Genomic DNA, 18,770 nt, shown 5'->3' on the forward strand with positions numbered 1-18,770 from the left:
AGATTTAGTTTTTAAAGTTCAGACACATACAACCACGCAAATAATACAAGTCACATGGCATGCGCCTAGCAATAAGACAACGTCACAGTGACAAATAACTGGCAAAAATGGCAGTGCCCATGAAAACAGCCACATAAAATATAAGGGCACAAAATGGCAATGTAAAAACTAAGATAACAAATAAATTCACAAATGATACCCAATGATATAAAATGTATTCCTAACATATATGAAATTATTGAATTATGTACTTTGTCTATCTATCTATCTATCTATCTATCTATCTATCTATCTATCTATCTATCTATCTATCTATCTATCTATCTATCTATCTATCTATCTATCTGTGTTTATATACAGTAAGCCCTTTAAACACAATATAAATAAATTTCACTACCTGTGTACAGTCTATTGTGCCAGTTAGATTAAGAAAATTACCAATCAATGCAATTTGCCTTTTGATCTCAGCTTGCTTTCCCTGTGCATTTTTTGGTATATTTTTGTATCATCAAATTGAGACCTTTGTGAATAAAAATCCTCAAAGATATGCAACTTCAATGTGGTCCTGAACAGTTCAAGCACGCAAGGCAATATGGAATGGGGTATTACCTAGGTGGAGAAAGACATCTTTAGCATATAAGAATATTATATGACTGGAATTTGAAACTGTAATGAGAGTTAGAAGCTCTAACGTTTATTACCACTTCAAATCCATCAAATTAGAATCAGGTGTTCCTTACAGAGTATGCTCTGTTATATTTAAAGCACAGCTACCTCTGGCCTGATATTATCTTTGCTAGTGACATGTGCGGTGTCATCATCCCAAGATCAAAAGAGTTCTCTAATGCCATTGTGGATGTCCAGGGTTCTAACAAGGGACTGAAAAAGATTGTCCAATTTTTGGAAACCAATCATTCCACTGTAAGGAAAATCATCTACATGTGGTGTAGATTTCAAAGACTGCTCATTTGTCCAGGGTGGGCCAGCCCAGTTTATTCCACACGATAGTTGAACACCTGATACTTAATTAAGTCTCCAAGAACCCCAGAATTTCATCATGGAATCTGTAGGTAACACAGTTAGTGTCAAAGTGCATGCATCAAAAATCAGAAAAAGATTGCACAAATTTGACTTGAATACAAGGTATTCTACAAAAATGCCAAAAAATTAAATTAGAGGAAGACTATATAGAATAATATATTGATAGAATTGATAATCTGTTGTGGTACATGGCTGGCTGTTCATCCTGGCCAGTACCCCCAGGCCGCCAGATGGAGCCCTCCTTGCAGCATGGAGATGCCCCGAATGCCAGCAGGGAATTATGGACAGTGGACTTTTAATGCACAGCCCTGCTGGATACCATGGGAGCCGCCAGGAGTCGCTGCACGTCGCTGCAGTCGAAGTACGTCCCAGTCACATGGACAGAAGAAATGACGTGCTTCCGGGATGAAGAAAAGGAGTTTTTACCTGACCCGGAAGTGGTAGAAAGTCACATGGACTGAGGGACAAACACTTCCGGGTCAAGGAATATAAAGGACTCATCCCAGACGGACGAGCTGAGTTGGGAGGCAGGGTAGCTAAGCGTCTGGGAGTGGAGGATTGTTTATTTGATTTGGGAATTGTATTGTTTATTGAATATTGTGGAGTGGAGGGTGCTTTGTGCACATTATTATTATTATAATAAATAATAATTCTGGACTTTTACCTGGTGTCTGACGAGTGGTCTGAGGGTTCAAGGGAGCAAGAAAGCCCTAAACTGTCACACTGTATGTATTCAAAGGGAATCATAAGCACTAGTATTGTAAGGGTTAAACTTTAGAGGCTTATGCCTGTATATTTTACCAATAATTTATAAGTCAAAAGGTTAGGTATGCAGTGAGGGACTAGAAGGTAACTCTCCTCTTCCATATGTTGAATGTAAACTTTCAGACTGAAATAACTGTGGCGAGCACTAGGCAAGTACTAGGCAGAGACAGGGCCTGCCAAGTGAGCATGATGAATAGAATGAGTGTTACGCCAATTAAGATAGGAAAATATTGGTGGAGTCAGTAGAAGTCAAGATTGAAGGAACAGAATGCTGGGAGTCAGATGAGGGTGACAAATTAACTACTGTAAGTGAGGGAAGCTCTAGGTAAGAACTGTAATACAACCAAGGTGTGCCCGTCACAGGGAGCTCCTTCATTTGAACTGAGACCATGTGTACATCACGCAATAAAGCTTAATTCTACTGCCTTTCCTGAGACTCTGAGTGCCTTTCTTAAAAAAAGTGGTGAGGTGGCCTTCTGCTGTTATGCACTTAAAATTTGGAATAGCTTACCGATAGAAATTCACCAGGCTAATACGGTGGAGCACTTTAACCACTCATTACAGCCGAGGTATGCAGAAGAGCACACAACATGTCAAACCTTGAAGCAGATGGGCAACAGCAGCAGAAGACCACACTGGGTGCCACTCCTGTCAGCTAAGAACTGGCAACAAAGGCTACAATTTGCACAGGCTCACCAAACTTGAACAACATTACCCAGTCCAATGAGTCTTGATTTCTACTGCGGCATTCAGATGGTAGAATTAGAATTTGGTGCCAGTAAAATCAAAGCATTAATTCATCTTGTCGTGTATCAATGGTTCAGACTGGAGGTGGTGGTATAATGGTGTGGGGGATATTTCCTTAGCACATTTTGAGCTCCTTAGTACCAATTGAGTTTCATTTAAAAAACATGGCTTTCTTATGCTTGTATGTACTGGGTGTTGGGCAAGGTCGTGGGGGCATCTGCTGGTGAAGAAAGGTTCACGGATCTTGACTTTGCTGACAATGCTGTGATCTTCAATGGAGGCTCTGATCGGGGCACTCGAGAGACTGAGCGAGGAGTCTGAGTGTCTGGGCTTGCGAGTGTCCTAAAAAAACCAAAGCGCCAGGCCTATAATGACCTCTTGGGCACAGCCATCAGCAGTGTGTCTGTTTGCGGAGAGAGTGTCGACCTTGCTGAGAGGTTTACTTTCCTCAGCAGTGACATTCATGTCTCTGGTGACTCTTCCTGTGAAGTCAGTAGATGGATTGGGAGAGCATGGGGGGTTATGAGGTTGCTGGAAAGGGGTGTGTGGCGCTCCTGATATCTGTGCAAAAGGACAAAGGTCCAAGTCTTTAGAGTCCTTGTGCTTCCTGTCTTGCTATATGGTTGCGAGACATGGACTCCATCCAGTGACCTGAGACAAAGACTGGACTCCTTCAGTACTGTGTCTCTTTGGAGAGGCCTTGGGTACCGCTGGTTTGACTTTGTGTTGCTCATGGAGTCCCGAATGAGGCACATTATCTGCATTGTGAGGGGCCGTCAGTTACAGCACCCCGAGGGTGATCCAACTCGTAAGATCATTATTGTTGGGGACCCGAGTGGCTGGATCAGGCCAAGGTGTCGCCCACGTAACACCTGTTTGTGGCAGATAGAGGGTCATCTCCGGAGGATGGGACTGGACCGGGTGTCTGCCTGCGGGGTTGCAAACCGGGATCCCGAGTTGTTTTGTTGTGTAGTGGGTGTGGCAGCGCACTGTACGAGTGCATGCTCCCCAACTTGACTTGACGTGACTTTGTTATAGCTTCATTTTAGTGTAACCCTGATATTCTGTATATCCATTGAATTATCATTTTCTATCATGGCTCCACAATCCCTACTAACCCTTGCTGTCCCTGCTGTTCTTTTCCTGGTTTTTCTGTGGTGCCAATCTGCGCCACCACCACCTGATCAGGACATCGTGCATTCCCCACATTGATGCTTTGAAGGCCAGAGGTCCACATGACCATCATCATCTAATTCTTCAACGTGAAGCCTAAAAACCATGAGGACTGATTGAGATCATTGATGTTAGGTAGAATGCCTAGTAGGAGCTGGGTGGTCTCATTGCTTTGGAACCCCTGCAGCTTTTGTTTTGTTTTTTACTCCAACCCTATGGAGTTTTTTTGTTTGTTTTTTCTGTCCTCCTGGCCATCAAGCCTTACTTTATTCTTTGTTACTTAGTATTATCTAATCTTCTTTTTATATTTTTATTTTTTTTTTCTTCATCTTTAAAAGTACTTTGAGCTACATCATTTGTATGAAAATGTGAAATTAGAAATACATGTTGTTGTTGTTTCTCTGAAAAGAGGGTGCCTCACCCCTGTATGACAGATAAAGTTTTCCATTGAACATCTAGGCAAAGATGAGGCCTTCTGGAAGAATGTCCTCTGGACAGATGAAAGATAGATGATTGGCCATACTAACTATATGTCTGGTGCAAACTGAAGATGGCTTTTCAGAAGAAGAACCTCATACCACCTGTGAGGAATAGTGGTGGAAATGTTATGGTTTGGGGTTGCTTTGCCTCCTTAGGGCCTGGCAGCTTGCAGTCATCTACTCAACTATGAATTCTGCATCATCAAGTCACAAACATTTTGCAAGTGAAGACATTTTTCGTGGAGAAGTGGTCAAAAAGATCACTGAGGCAATGTCAGAGACTGCTGGTCAGTTATGCAAAATGCCTATAAGAAGTAATTTCTGGTTAAAGGGGCCAATATAATCTTGTGAGACCAAGGGTGGACTTCCTTTTTCTCCACTAGAAAATTGCAACTATTGATATTTTTGTTGAATAAATTATTGAAAAGGCCAGTTTTCTTTGTGTATTTGCACATGTGCCCTTTTTCACATGAAGGTCTGCTGTTTGCCAGTCCAAATACAGATGTGGACAAATTTATTGGTCCCCTTACAGCTCATTGAAAAAATGCTGCATGCCTCCAGAAAAATGATTCAATGAAAGGCAATTGTCCCCTGAATACCTACAGCCCTTTGATATGTCATCGAGTAAAGCAAAGCGAGTGTGACAAGAGATCAAATATTGCAAAGATATTCTAAAATGGTCTGGGCACGTTTATTGGGACTACTAGAAAATACCATAACTAACTGAATTTGAATTAATTTTCAAACTAGCTGTTTTCTTGAATTAATGTCACATATGTCACCAATCGTGCAGTCGATTTAAAAGAAGAGGAGTAGTCACTCTGCTGTATGGTTTTATCGTGTGTCCCACTGTGAACATGGACCAGAGATGGCAAAGGAAAGAGCTGTCTGAGGAGATCAGAAAGAAAATTATAGACAAGCCCGTTAAAGACCATCTCCAACCAGCTTGATGTTCCTGTGACTGCAGTTGCAAATATTATTAAGAAGTTTAATGTCCATGGGACTGTAGCCATCCTCCATGGATGAGGCCGCAAGAGGAACATCAACCCCAGAATAGGCAGAAGGTTAGTGAGAACGGTATAAAAAAAGGCAAGGAAACTTCCAAAAAGATACAAACTGAACTCCAAGTGTAGCGGCTTTAGAATGGTTGCTGATGCTTTAAGGGAAGACAGGCACACCAATATTCGGATTCTGCCATTTATTCTACAAAACAAGCAGTAAGGGGCACAGTCAGCACACGCAGCGTCAGGCGCTTTCTCAGTCTCCTGCAAAAGTGTTATTGACCTTTTGCCAGGAGTCTGCTGTACACTGCATGTGCATCCTATGGGTGTTACATTAATTAAAGCCCCCCTGCTACAACAAGCAACAGGAACTATATACAAAAGATACAATGATAGCATTCACATTAAATAAAATTCACAATATATAAAATAGAAGAATTTCAGTATAAAAAAAAATAATGTTCACAAAAATATTAAACACTAGCAGACCCGACGCGCTTCGCTGCACGTTTAACCGGCTAGTTTTGGCAGCGGATCGTGGTTTTTCCAATCTAGACATCCTGTCTTTTTCAGATTCTTCTAACTGCCTGGTTTCGGCAGCCAATCGTCCTTTTCCTAATCTAGAAATCCAGTCTTCTTTAGATTCGTTTAACCGCCTGATTTTGGCAGCGAATCGTTTTTTTTCTAACGTAGAAGTCGTTTCTTGTTGAGATTCGTTTAATCGCCTGGTTTTGGCAGCCAAGCGTTTTTTTCTATCCTAGAAGACCTCTCTTGAGATCCGTTTAATGGCCTCGTTGATTGCATGTCTTCCAAGGTAGTTTCAATACCCATTTATTGCATGGAGTCTTCTCCCCTTTTATGAGTGACTGTGTAAGTACCGCGTGTACCAAACAGTAAATTAGTAAAGGAGAACACTAAGGAAAAAGAACGCAAGACCGCGTCAGCTGGGGAGCTCAGCGGAGCTCAGATCGGAGCGAAATGAAGTGAATGAAATGACGTGAATGAGAAGGGAGTTGATCACGTGACTCCCCAACCCGCCTTAACTCTCAATCCCTCCACAAACACACAAACACAGTCTCTCGGATCCCAACTCTCCTTTATATATATAGATAATAAACTAACTCAGTCACACAAGGTCAAGGTCCATCAGTGTCTGATCACACCATCTGTCACTTTTTGAGTGACAAAGGGACTCCACTGTTGAAAAAAAAACATACAAAAGTCACAGTGGAATTTGCTAAAGTGCACATTGACAAGCCAAAACGCTTCTTGGACAGAGGAGACAACACTGGAGCTTTTTGACAGGTCAAATCAGCTCTGTCCACAGATGAAGAAATGAAGCTTTCAAAGAAAAGAACACCATACCTACTGGAACACATGGAGGAGGCTTGCTTATGGGTGTGTGGTAATGTGTCTCACTGGCATTACCAGCAATTAAATAAAATTAGTTTAGTGTCCTCTGCAGTGTTAAGAGAGAGGCATTTGTTTGGGGAAAAAAAAGGACAAAAAAGTATAAAGAAAGGAAACTGGCCTTTTCATTTCTTTACGATAATGTAGAGAGATGTCTTTGCTGACAATGTGAGCTCCTTTTGGGGAGCGTCGTGGCAGGTCTTATGTAGAGTGGAAAGGCGGCCCTGCCATTGACCATTTTCTGTCTTCCACTCATGCGCATATCTCCCACGACCTTATAACACCAGACGACTGAGAAAGTGTGAAGCACCTTAATATTTGTTTGCCACGGTTTAGAAAAGGGATCCCATATGGCCAGTTGTCTGGGCAGTAGCTCGGGGAAGAAAATGAAAAAAAAAAATGCTTACTTTCACTTTAGGGAGAAGAGCAGTTCACGTCTCAAAAGCTGGCACTTTTATACTAATTGTGCAGGGCAGGAGACGCCACTTTTTGTAGATGCATTCACGTCATCACGTGACCGCAGAGGGAAGACATAGAACAGTTTAATTGGTCGGCGCGAGGGCACTGAATACAAAAGGGAATTACGGCCTCTAGAGGGAGACTTTTGGCTAGATCTTGCTAACAGAAAGGTTCTTGGTAGAACTCCGTCTTGAATTTACCAAGCACTACGGCTTGTGCTTTGATTATTGTAAATATTTTTTTTCTTGTATATATTGTGAAGGACGCTATATAGCGGCCGATCCTGGCACAGACTATGCAGAGGCACGTGTAAAAGTCACACAGGCTTTTTATTTTTCTTCACCTGTGGGCGCACGTCTTCGCCGTGACCCACAGGCAATACACAGTCCTAAAAGCACTAAAACAACACCAACAACTCTCCACCTTGCACCACCACTCCTCTCAGGCAACCTTGTCCTCCTCCACCCGACTCTGGCACCTTAGAGGTGGATGCTGGCCCGTTTTATAGCCCACCCGGAAGTGTTCCAGGTGCTTGACCACCTGGTCCCGATTGCACCTCCGGGTGGGGCTGATGATTGTCCAGCCGGGTTGTTGAGTCTCGGCAGTACCCCCTAGCGGCCACCCCATCTCCCAACCAGGCTGTGGAGGACTCCATGTTCCATGGAGCCACGCGGGAGACTGGGAAACGAACATCAGCCAGGGAGGCTGCCACCAAGCGCCCCAGGGGAGGTATTGAGCTGTCCATGGTGGCTCCCCAGGAACATATGCAGCAGGGGCGTTGACCCGGCTGTCCATCACAATATATTTTGATAAATATCTCTGGATGAACTTTGGTGGAGGTGTTTATTGGGTTGTGGTTAATGGTGCACTGTTTATTTTTACATATACACTTTTTTCTGTATTTTGAATATTTTTGTTTTTGGTGAATCCTGTACTATACAGTGTGTGAAGGAGCAGCTTCCTGACTTGGAGCACTGTGGAGGAAGACAACTTCATATTGGTTTTCTTTTATATATGGACTTCACTAGTTTTTGTGCGTTATTCTTTTTCATTTGGGACTTTCAGTCAGCACAATAAACACTGTATATCATGACCATTTTTGGGCTCCATTTAATTACTGTTTTTGTGTGTCCTTTGCGGTATTGGACTGTGTATTGATATTTATCCATTCCACAGAACATTATTTTTTGTCCACCTGTAAATAAAACCTCACTTTATTTTTCAAAAAACCCAACCCTTTTTGTTTCCGTGTCTCCCTATCTTAGACCATCATCCTGGTCACACTCGGCCCCACATACTAGACACCTAGAGTGTAAGCTGGTGACCCCAATTCCCACTACACAGGGTGTCACAGGGTTGACTTGAGTCTGTGCAGGGAACAATGAAATCTCAAGACTATCAAGAAATTCTAGAGAGAAACCTGCTGCCCGGTGTCAGAAAGCTCTGTCTCAGTCGCAGGTCAACAAGATAATGAGCTGAAACACACAAATGCTAAAAGCACCCACGAATGGCTGAGAACAAAACATTGGATTATACAGTAGTGGCCTTCTGTGAGCTCTGATATCAAACATCTGTGGAAAGAAGTGAAACATGCAATGTGGAGGACACCCCCTTCAAACCTCGCCCAGCCGGAGCAATTTGCTCAGGAAGAGTAGGTCAGACCTCCTGTTGAGTTGAGAGGTGCACAAGTCTCATGGAGAGCTCCAGGATTCACTTGTTTGCAGAGACTGGCTCTAAAGGTTGTGCCACCAAATATTAGGTTAAGGGTACCATCATTTTTGCCTATGTCATTGACATTTGTGTTCTTATTTGAAATATTCTGTTGAATCAAAACTCTAATTTGTGTTAAATATGGAATACACGATGATGATGGGTGCCAAAAAGTTTTGTCAGTTTCAAATTACTTCAAAGACAATTGTGGGTTCTTCTTTTTTGTGTTTCCACGGGGCGTACTTAATTTTTCACATAACTGAACCTCTTTTCTTTTAATAGCTACGTGCAATACGATTGCTGGTAACAGTAATGTCTGTAATGTTAATGTTTTGGGGGAAAGCCTAAAGGATACATTTGGTAATTTTCAAGCCAGATTTATTTTTTCCAAATCACAGCATGAATTCATTTGTGTTGTAAAGTGAAGCATTTTGTATAACCTTTCAAAAAGTAGCTACCCTACAGTGGCATTTTAAAATGGTAGTCATGGAGTACAAAAGGGAATTACGGCGTCTAGAGGGAGACTTTTGGCTAGATCTTGCTAACAGAAAGGTTCTTGGTAGAACTCTGTCTTGAATTTACCAAGCACTACGGCTTGTGCTTTGATTATTGTAAATATTTTTTTTCTTGTATATATTGTGAAGGACGCTATATAGCGGCCGACCTGGCACAGACTATTCAGAGGCACGTGTAAAAGTCACACAGGCTTTTTATTTTTCTTCAAAAAGTAGCTACCCTACAGTGGCATTTTAAAATGGTAGTCATGGAGCAGAGGTCCCAATGTGAAAACAGAAGTGTAGCTGTTAAGGTTTCAATTTCAGACAATGAACCTTTCGCATTTCTGAGGCTTGTTTTTAATAACAAAATTAAACTGCAAGCAATACATTTTATTAACAGATTCCTGGTGGTGTTTTCCTCAGATAAGGATACGTTTCCTGTTCATGTGTCTGCTCGCAATGGCCATCGGCGGTAAAGTTTTGACATTTACCCCTCAGTGCACACACAGTTCATCACATTTCCATAGCTTTAGGCAGAATATTATCCTACTTGTCTTTGCAATTTTGTTTTATGAATGATTATATCCTGTCTTGGCTAGTAAAACACGACAATGCACAAACGTGTCTGACATACAGCACATTCAGACAGTATTCAGACCCCTCACTTTCTGCACACTTTATTGTGTTGCTGATTTAATTTTAAAATTTTACCTACTAATCTACACTCAATATCCTATCCAGAATGGCTTGAAAATGTATGCAATTCAATAACAACAGCATTTATTTCTATAGCACATTTTCATACAAATGATGTAGCTCAAAATGCTTTACAAGATGAAGAAAGGAAAGTTTATAAAAAAATAAAACTATAAAACGAAGATTAGGAAATACTAATTAACAAAGAATAAAGTAAGGTCAGATGGTTGGGAGGACAGAAAAAAACAAACAAAATCCGCAGGGGTTCCGAGGCAACAAGACCACCCAGCCCCCTCTAATAAATGATCTCAATCAGACCTCATGGTTTTCAGGATTCACGTGGAAGAATTAGATGATGATGGTCAAAAAACTGAAATTTCATACAATGCACCCTGTAGCCGCGTTTATTCAAAATTACCAAAGTTGTACAACTTCATGGGATTAAGCAGTAGCTTGACACGTTGAAATGGTTCCACAGACAAAATATCTTTAGTAAGCTTTAGTAAAACGGCTCACACAAAAATAGAGAAAAAATTGCTATAGCAAAAAGAAACGTTCTTGTTTAAAGCTTATAAATCTTGTTTCATTCTTTAATTTTGCTTGTACAGTTGAACCATTTCTAAACAATCAGAAAACTGTATGCTTATCCCATTTTCAAACTGTAAAGGGGTCTTTCAGCCCCTGCTAGCACTGCGGCCTATTCAAAACAACAACTGACTTAATTAACACTCTATTACTGATTATAGACTATCTCATATTAATTTACAGGGAGTAAAAGACTATACCATATACTAATAGTTATTCTTCTATAGGAGTCAAGCAAACACTATACAATTTTAACATTAAGCATTAACTTTCTAAGATTGGCCCTTATACACTAATCAGGTACCAATATATTTTTAACGAATCTAACAAATCATGCATTTTCTGCAAAAAGCCAGAAAATTCTGAATGTTTCTCTTAAAATCTACAACTCTGTTTTTTCTTGCTTCTTTGCCCCAATCCTGTCCTTGACTTATATCTAAAGCAACATCTGTCTATCTGTTGGTGTAGTCAAGTAAAAAAGTAACTGTGGCTCCTTTAATTCTTTGGTTTTAGATATCAAGTGTGACCACTAAGAGGCATTGCAACACCCCAAACCTCACAGACAAAGTCCCAGGTTCAAAATATGAATACAGTAATCCCTCGCTATATCGCGCTTCGACTTTCGCGGCTTCACTCTATTGCGGAATTTAAATGTAAGCACATCTAAACATATATCACAGATTTTTCGCTGGTTCGCCGCTTTCTGCGGACAATGGGTCTTTTAATTTAGGTTACATGCTTCCTCAGTTTGATTGCCCAGTTGATTTCATACAAGGGACGCTATTGGCGGATGGCTTAGAAGCTACCCAATCAGAGCATGTATTACATATTAACTAAAACTCCTCAATGCTATAAGATATGCTTCCCGCGTGGCGCTTGTTTTGTTTGCTTCTCTCTGTCTCTTTCACTTTCTCTGCCTGACGGAGGGGGTGTGAGCAGAGGGGGCTGTTTACACAGTGGCTGTTTGCCTAGAAGATAGGACGCTCCTCTACAAAATGCCGCTTTATCGCGGTGCTTCTGTATACTTAAAAGCAAGTATTGATTTTTTGATTGTTTGCTTTTCTTAGCGAGCGCTCTCTCTGACATTCTCTGCTCCTGACGTGCTCCTTTATGGCGGCGCTCCTTTGAAGATAAGATATGTTTGCATTCTTTTAATTGTGAGAAAGAACTGTCATCTCTGTCTTGTAATGAAGCACAGTTTAAACGTTTGACTAAAGGGTGTTATTTCATGTCTAGAGGGCTCTAATAATGTTAACAGGGTGGGAGAGTTTATAAGGGCTTAAAATATATAAAAATAACTATACAAACATATGGTTTCTACTTCGCGGATTTTCACCTATCGTGGGGTCTGGAACGCAACCCCGCGATCGAGGAGGGATTACTGTATTTATTTAACAGAGTACCTTTAACTTGTTTTTCTCACAGTACTGCAGTGTAGTCCTTTCTCTTCTCACTCCTATCAAGTTGTCCCCAGTGGGTGTTGTGAAGTTCCTCTCCAGACGTGATCTGAGGCAGAACTGCTCCTCTTACACAAAACCCAAAAGTACTTCCTGTACCAGGTCTTTGTTCACAGAAAGTATTTCCAGGTCAGGCTGCAGCCTGACGAAAGTACAGAGCACAAGTCTAAGCCAGATCCAACAGGGCCAGTCCAGAGGACTACAGCTCCCAGCATGTCCATAGTCCAGGGATGCTGGCTTCCCACCCAGGTAAGCATCCTTGATGGAGCCCTTATGGGATACCAGTGTGTTGACACCATCTGCCAATCTCCTGGCTGAAGCTGGGAATGCCCTGTCCTGCCTTCATTCTAGTCCAATTGCTGACTTGGTCTCCAAGCTGGGTATGAAATCTTGAACCATCTCAGCTGGGATGCCAGCCTATCTGTGGCATCTTTAACACAGAATATAACTCATAATCATCTGCCCCTGTTCTCTTCACAAAATAGATAACTAAAAAAAAAACAATGTGCAGAATCCCTGTGTGAAAAAGTAAACTACTCACTGCTGTCATATTAATTAAGACTATAATTTAAAGCAGAATCAGTTGGATTAATTTCGATGACCATGGAAATAAGTAACAATCTTATGACCTTTTAATATAAAAACAAAAAAAAAAAAACAGCTTGAAAAAATGGACTGATATAAAAGTGAGTTTTTGCTGGGGTGGATTCCACCTCTGTAGTCCTCACTACAAAAAATGAATAGATGTACAAATCTGACACACTGAGTGCTGAGGCACTTGTGCTAATCGCTGGAGACTTTAACCATGTAACGCTGGACAAAACATTACCTGCCTTCTCCCAGTATGTGGATTGTAACACTCGGGGAAACAGGACTATTCACCTACTGTATGCAAACGTTAAAGACGCATACAGCGCCATCCCGCTGCCTGCGCTTGGGAAAGCAGATCATAACCTGGTTCTGCTTCAGCCTTAATACAAACCAAGAGTGAGGGTGCTACCTACAACCACACGCTCATTCAGGAAGTGGTCCCCTGAGGCAGAGCAGGCTCTGAGAAACTGGAACTACGGACTGGGATATATTGCTTGGGTCACATAGTGAGAACATTGAAGAGGCTGTTGAATGCATAACTGATTACATCAACTTCTGTATGGACATTGTAGTTCCAGTAAGAACAGTACGCTGCTATGCTAACAACAAGCCATGGATTACAAGTGACATCAAGGGCCTTTTGAACCAGAAGAAAAGGGCTTTTAAAGGTGGTGATCAGCATGAGCTCAAGCCGTGCAGAAGGAACTCCGAGTCCAGCTCAGGGCGGCGAAAGAGCAGTACAGGAGAAAGCTGGAGCAGAAGTTTCAGAACAACAGCATGAAGGAAGTGTGGGATGGGATGAAGATTATCACTGGCTGCAGCTCAAGCGGGTGCCGCCATCGAGACAGACGTGAGAGAGCAAACCAAATGAACAACTTCTTTAATAGGTTTCATCACAGTAACCCACTCTCACCTCGGAGTACTGCATCCTCCAACCATCCTTCTGCTGATACCAGCATAGGTGAGACATCCCCACCCACAATTACAGCAGCCCATGTGAGCAGAGAGCTGAAAAGACTTTGTGCCAGCAAAGCAGCGGGTCCAGATGGTGTATCGCCACGATTGCTGAAGGCCTGTGCATTGGAACTGGGGAGTCCTCTACAGCGCATCTTCAACCTGAGCCTGGAACAGGGAGAGTCCCAAGGCTTTGGAAAACATCTTGTATCACCCTGTCCCAAAGGTATCACGTCCTAGTGAGCTGAATGACTTCCGCCTGTTGCTCTGACGTCACATCTGATGAAGACCATGGAGCGGCTGCTGCTTCACCACCTGAGGCCACAGGTCCGCCACGCCCTCGACCCTCTGCAGTTCGCATACCAGGAGAAGGTGGGAGCGGAGGATGCCATCATCTATATGCTACACCGATCCCTCTCCCACCTGGACAGAGGCAGTGGTGCTGTAAGAATTATGTTTTTGGACTTCTCTAGTGCCTTCAACACCATCCAACCTCTGCTCCTTAGAGACAAGCTGACTGAGATGGGAGTAGACTCACACCTGGTGGCATGGATTGTGGACTATCTTACAGACAGACCTCAATATGTGCGTCTTGGGAACTGCAGGTCTGACATTGTGTTCAGCAATACAAGGCGCCGAGGGACTGTACTTTCTCCGGTCCTGTTCAATCTATATACATCAGACTTCCAATATGACTCGAGTCCTGCCACGTGCAAAAGTTCGCTGATGACACTGCTATTGTGGGCTGCATCAGGTGTGGGCAGGAGGAGGAGTACAGAAAGTTAATCAAAGACTTTGTTAAATGGTGCGACTCAAACCACTTACACCTTAACACCAGCAAGACCAAGGAGCTGGTGGTGGATTTTAGGAGGCCTAGGCCCCTCATGGACCCTGTGATCATCAGAGGTGACTGTGTGCAGAGGGTGCAGACCTATAAATATCTGGGAGTGCAGCTGGATGACAAATTGGACTGGACTGCCAATACTGATGCTCTATGTAAGAAAGGTCAGAGCAGACTATACTTTCTGAGAAGGTTGGCATCCTTCAACATCTGCAGTAAGATGCTGCAGATGTTCTACCAGACGGTTGTGGCGAGTGCCCTCTTCTACGCGGTGGTGTGCTGGGGTGGCAGCATAAAGATGAAAGACGCCTCACGCCTGGACAAACTTGTTAAGAAGGCAGGCTGTATTGTAGGATTAAAGTTGGACAGTTTAACATCTGTGGCAGAGCGACGGGCACTAAGCAAACTCCTGTCAATCATGAAGAATCCACTGCATCCACTGAACAGTGTCATCTCCAGACAGAGGAGTAGCTCCACTGACAGACTGAGGAGATCGTTTCTCCCCCACATTTTGCGACTTTTCAATTCCACCCGGGGGAGTAAATGCTAACATTAACTTTTTTTAATTTTTTTCATTTTTAATTACTATTTAATTTAATATTGTTTCTTTGTATCAGTATACTGCTGCTGGATTATGTGAATTTCCCATTGGGATTAATAAAGTATCTATCTATCTATCTATCTATCTATCTATCTATCTATCTATCTATCTATCTATCTATCACAAATATGTCATGTGTCCTACAACCGTGGACAAAGTTCACAGAATGACACAAATATTAATTTCCACAAATTTTGCTGCTTCAGTGTTTTTAGATCATTTTGTTAGATGTTTCTATGGTATACTGAAGTATAATTAAAAGCATTTCATAAGTTTCAAACTCACAGACTTTCATTGATAATTATGGCCCAGTGCTCCATCATGCTGAATTGTTAATCGTTGGTCACCAAACTGTTCTTGGATGGTTGGGAGAAGTTGCTCTCAGAGGATGTTTTGGTCCCATTCTTTATTCTTAGGCACAATTGTGAGTGAGCCCTGCACTCCCTTGGCTGAGAAGCCACCCCATGTGACATGAATGTTCTCCGGATGCTTTACTGTTGGCTTGACACAGGACTGATGGTAGCGCCACTCACCTTTTCTTTTCTCTGGATGCCCCAAACAATCGGAAATTGGATTCATCAGAGAAAATGACTTGACCCCAGCAGTCTTCAGCGGTCCAGCCCCTGTACCTTTTGCAGAATCTCTGTCTGTTCTTGATGTTTTTCTTGGCCTGTTTGCTGCCTGTCTTGTCATTCACCGGGCCATCCTCCAAAAGGCTTCGCCTCACTCACACTTACCTGCTGCCAATCCTGAGCCAACTCTGCACTGATGGTGTTGTGAACGCTGGCCCGGACACACACAGACGGACAACATATTTTGCACCCAACACACCATTTATTTACAATATATACAATGTTTATGCTCACATGCACCCCCAGTGCCTTCTTGCACCGATTTCCCCTATGTCCAGGCCCACAGTCTCTGTGCCTTCCTGGCAGCCTCCCGTCCTCTCTCTCCAGCTCTGTCTGCTTCCTCCCGACATCCACCCATGACTGGAGGGAGGCGGCCCCTTATATAATGCTCCTGGATGAGCCCCAGGTGTTTCCGGTATCCGCTCCTTAGCCACGCCCCAGCGTGGCGGAAGTTACGGCTGTCCTCCTGGCAGCTCTCCGGGCGCCACATAAAGTCTTTCCCCCAGCACTTCCTGGTGTGGCGGAAGTGCTGGGCTCCAGGGACAATTAGGCACTGGGGCGCCGCCTGTCGGTGGCCACGGGTCCCTACAGGGCTGGGCTTCAAACCCCCCTACCCGTGGCCCCCAACAGAACCAGGACGGATGCCCCCACTCGGTCTGGAGGAGGCACACGCCCTCCTCTGGTCCTCCAGGGCGTCCCGGCCGGGTTCCAGCCCTGGCCGAGGACCACACGGGATAAACCGGCATCGGGGCGCCACCTGGCGGTGACCACGGGCCCCTACAGGGTAGGGCTTCCATGCCCTCAACCCGTGGCCCCCAACAGAACCAGGACGGACACCCCCTCGCGGTCTGGAGGAGGCACAAGCCCTCCTCACGTCCTCCTGGGCGTCCCGGCCGGGGACCACAGTGTCTAAGAACAAAGCCATGAATGAAGAATGGGACCAAAACATCCTCCAAGAGCAACTTCTCCCAACCATCCAAGAACAGTTTGGTGACCAACAATGAACAATCCAGCATGATGGAGCACCAGGCCATAAGGCAAAAGTGACAACTGAGTGACTCGGTGAACAAAACATCGAAATTTTGGGTCCATGGCCAAGAAACTCTCCAGACCTTAATCCCATTGAGAGCTTGTGGTTAATCCTCAAGCGGCAGGTGGATAAAGAAAAAAACCCAAATTCTGACAAATTCCAAGCATTGATTATGCAAAAATGTGGCACTGACATCAGTCAGGATTTGGCCCAGACGTTGATTGACAGACATCATGCCAGGGCAGATTGCAGAGGTCTTGAAAAAGAAAGAAGGGCCAACACTGCAAATATTGACTCTGCACATAAACTTCATATAACTGTCAATAAAAGTCTTTGAAACATGAAATGCCTTTAATTCTACTTCAGTATGTTACAGAAACATCTGACAAAAAGATTTAAAAACAATGAAGCAGCAAACTTAAAAAATTCATATTTTGAAATATCTACACAATAAACCTTTATTATTGATTGATTAGCTTGGTTTTTTATATTTCTGCTTCTGTTTGCATCTTCATTTCCCTGTGGAATTAATTAAGTTTATCTAATTTAATCGAATTTCCCTTTGTTATATTGTGACATGTGAATCACTGTCTTGCACCCGAGAGAAGACTCTTGAGTCTAAAGGCTTCAAAAAAACTATTTTATTCCAATTAAAACAGGAACACCCAGGGTTTTTATTTATTCAGACACAGCAAACAAGCAGAGATGGGGCCAGACCAGTGGCTGGGTTAGAATGTTCCCCGTATCAACCATCCTGTGACAGGCGCGTTACACGAGGAGGCTGTAAACCTGCGGTTGCCTCGGCAATGGACAAGCACGACAGACGCTTCAGCCGTGTTTCGCAAGAAGCACATTTGGGGAGGGTCTCAAAGGCTCTCAAAAATCTCGCAATATTCATGAATCCCCTTGAGTATTTGGACTTGGCAGCTTCCTCTCTTTTCACTGTGATAACATTCTTACTATTGTAGTCGAACATTTGAATAAGTCGTTTCTAATCCCAAGTCTCTGTTTATTTCTCTGTTTTTGTTGTTTCTTTTCCCAAAATTCAAGGCAGCATAACTTACTCCATGATCCTGCAAGAGATATAACAATTAATTAATATACATTTTAAACACTGTGGCGGATGGCCGGCTGTTCAACCAGGCCGAGACGCCAAAAAAGAAGAAGGATGGGGGATGGCAGCTACTGTGAGACACTGTCTCCCCGAAGATACCAGATGGCGAGTTCCCTGCAGCATATCGGTGCCCCGGATTCCCGCAGGGTATCATGGAATTTGTTGTTCGACAGCCCTGCTGGGTACCGTGGGTGCAGCCAGGAGATGCTGCGGGAAGATCTGGGGATTCATATTACCCAGATAGCCTGGAAGTACTCCCAAGTCATGGGGTTGGAAGCTCCAAAGTACTTACGGGATGAAGAATACCTCAAGCCCTCCAGTTGACCCGGAAGTGCTGGCAAGTCACGGGGATGTAAGAACGGAAGCACTTCCAGGTCAAGGACTACATAAAGGACTACTGAAGACCCAGCAAGCGAGCCTGAGTCGGGAGGAGGTGGACAACACTTTCTGGGAGGTGTTGAGGAGAAAGAATATTGTGTTTATTGTTTTTGTATTGTGTTTAAGTTGGTTGTGGTGCTTGAAAGGCACTGTGAAGAAGGAAAAGAATAAAAAGAACTTCTTTGTGCTTTTATCCTGTTTCTGCGTATCTGCCTGTTGACTATAACGGTGCGACAGCGACCCCTGGTGTTTACAACACTTATTATACCATGTATGGTCTAGGATAAAAATATTAGACTTAGAGGTCACACTGACATAAAGTGTTTTTTTTATGCTTTTCATGTTAAAGTAAAGCATCTGTCTGAGAAGTACTATAAAATGGTTAATAAATGTCAGAAACTTGTTGAAGCATATCAAGAAACCAGATGAAGGTCAAGTGAACAACAAAGAACAAGGAGGTTCTGGGTGGCGTTTCAAGAAGTTGGATGACTATCACGTACACAGTAAGACCTGGCACAGTTTTCCATAAAGGAATAAGAGCTGAATTAAAGAAATATTGAAGAACAAGAGTGTAGTAGAAATGAGACTTTTATATAGGGTATGTAAGCT

The sequence above is a fragment of the Polypterus senegalus genome, chromosome 2 (genome assembly GCF_016835505.1).
Source record: "Polypterus senegalus isolate Bchr_013 chromosome 2, ASM1683550v1, whole genome shotgun sequence".
Lineage (NCBI taxonomy): Eukaryota > Metazoa > Chordata > Cladistia > Polypteriformes > Polypteridae > Polypterus > Polypterus senegalus.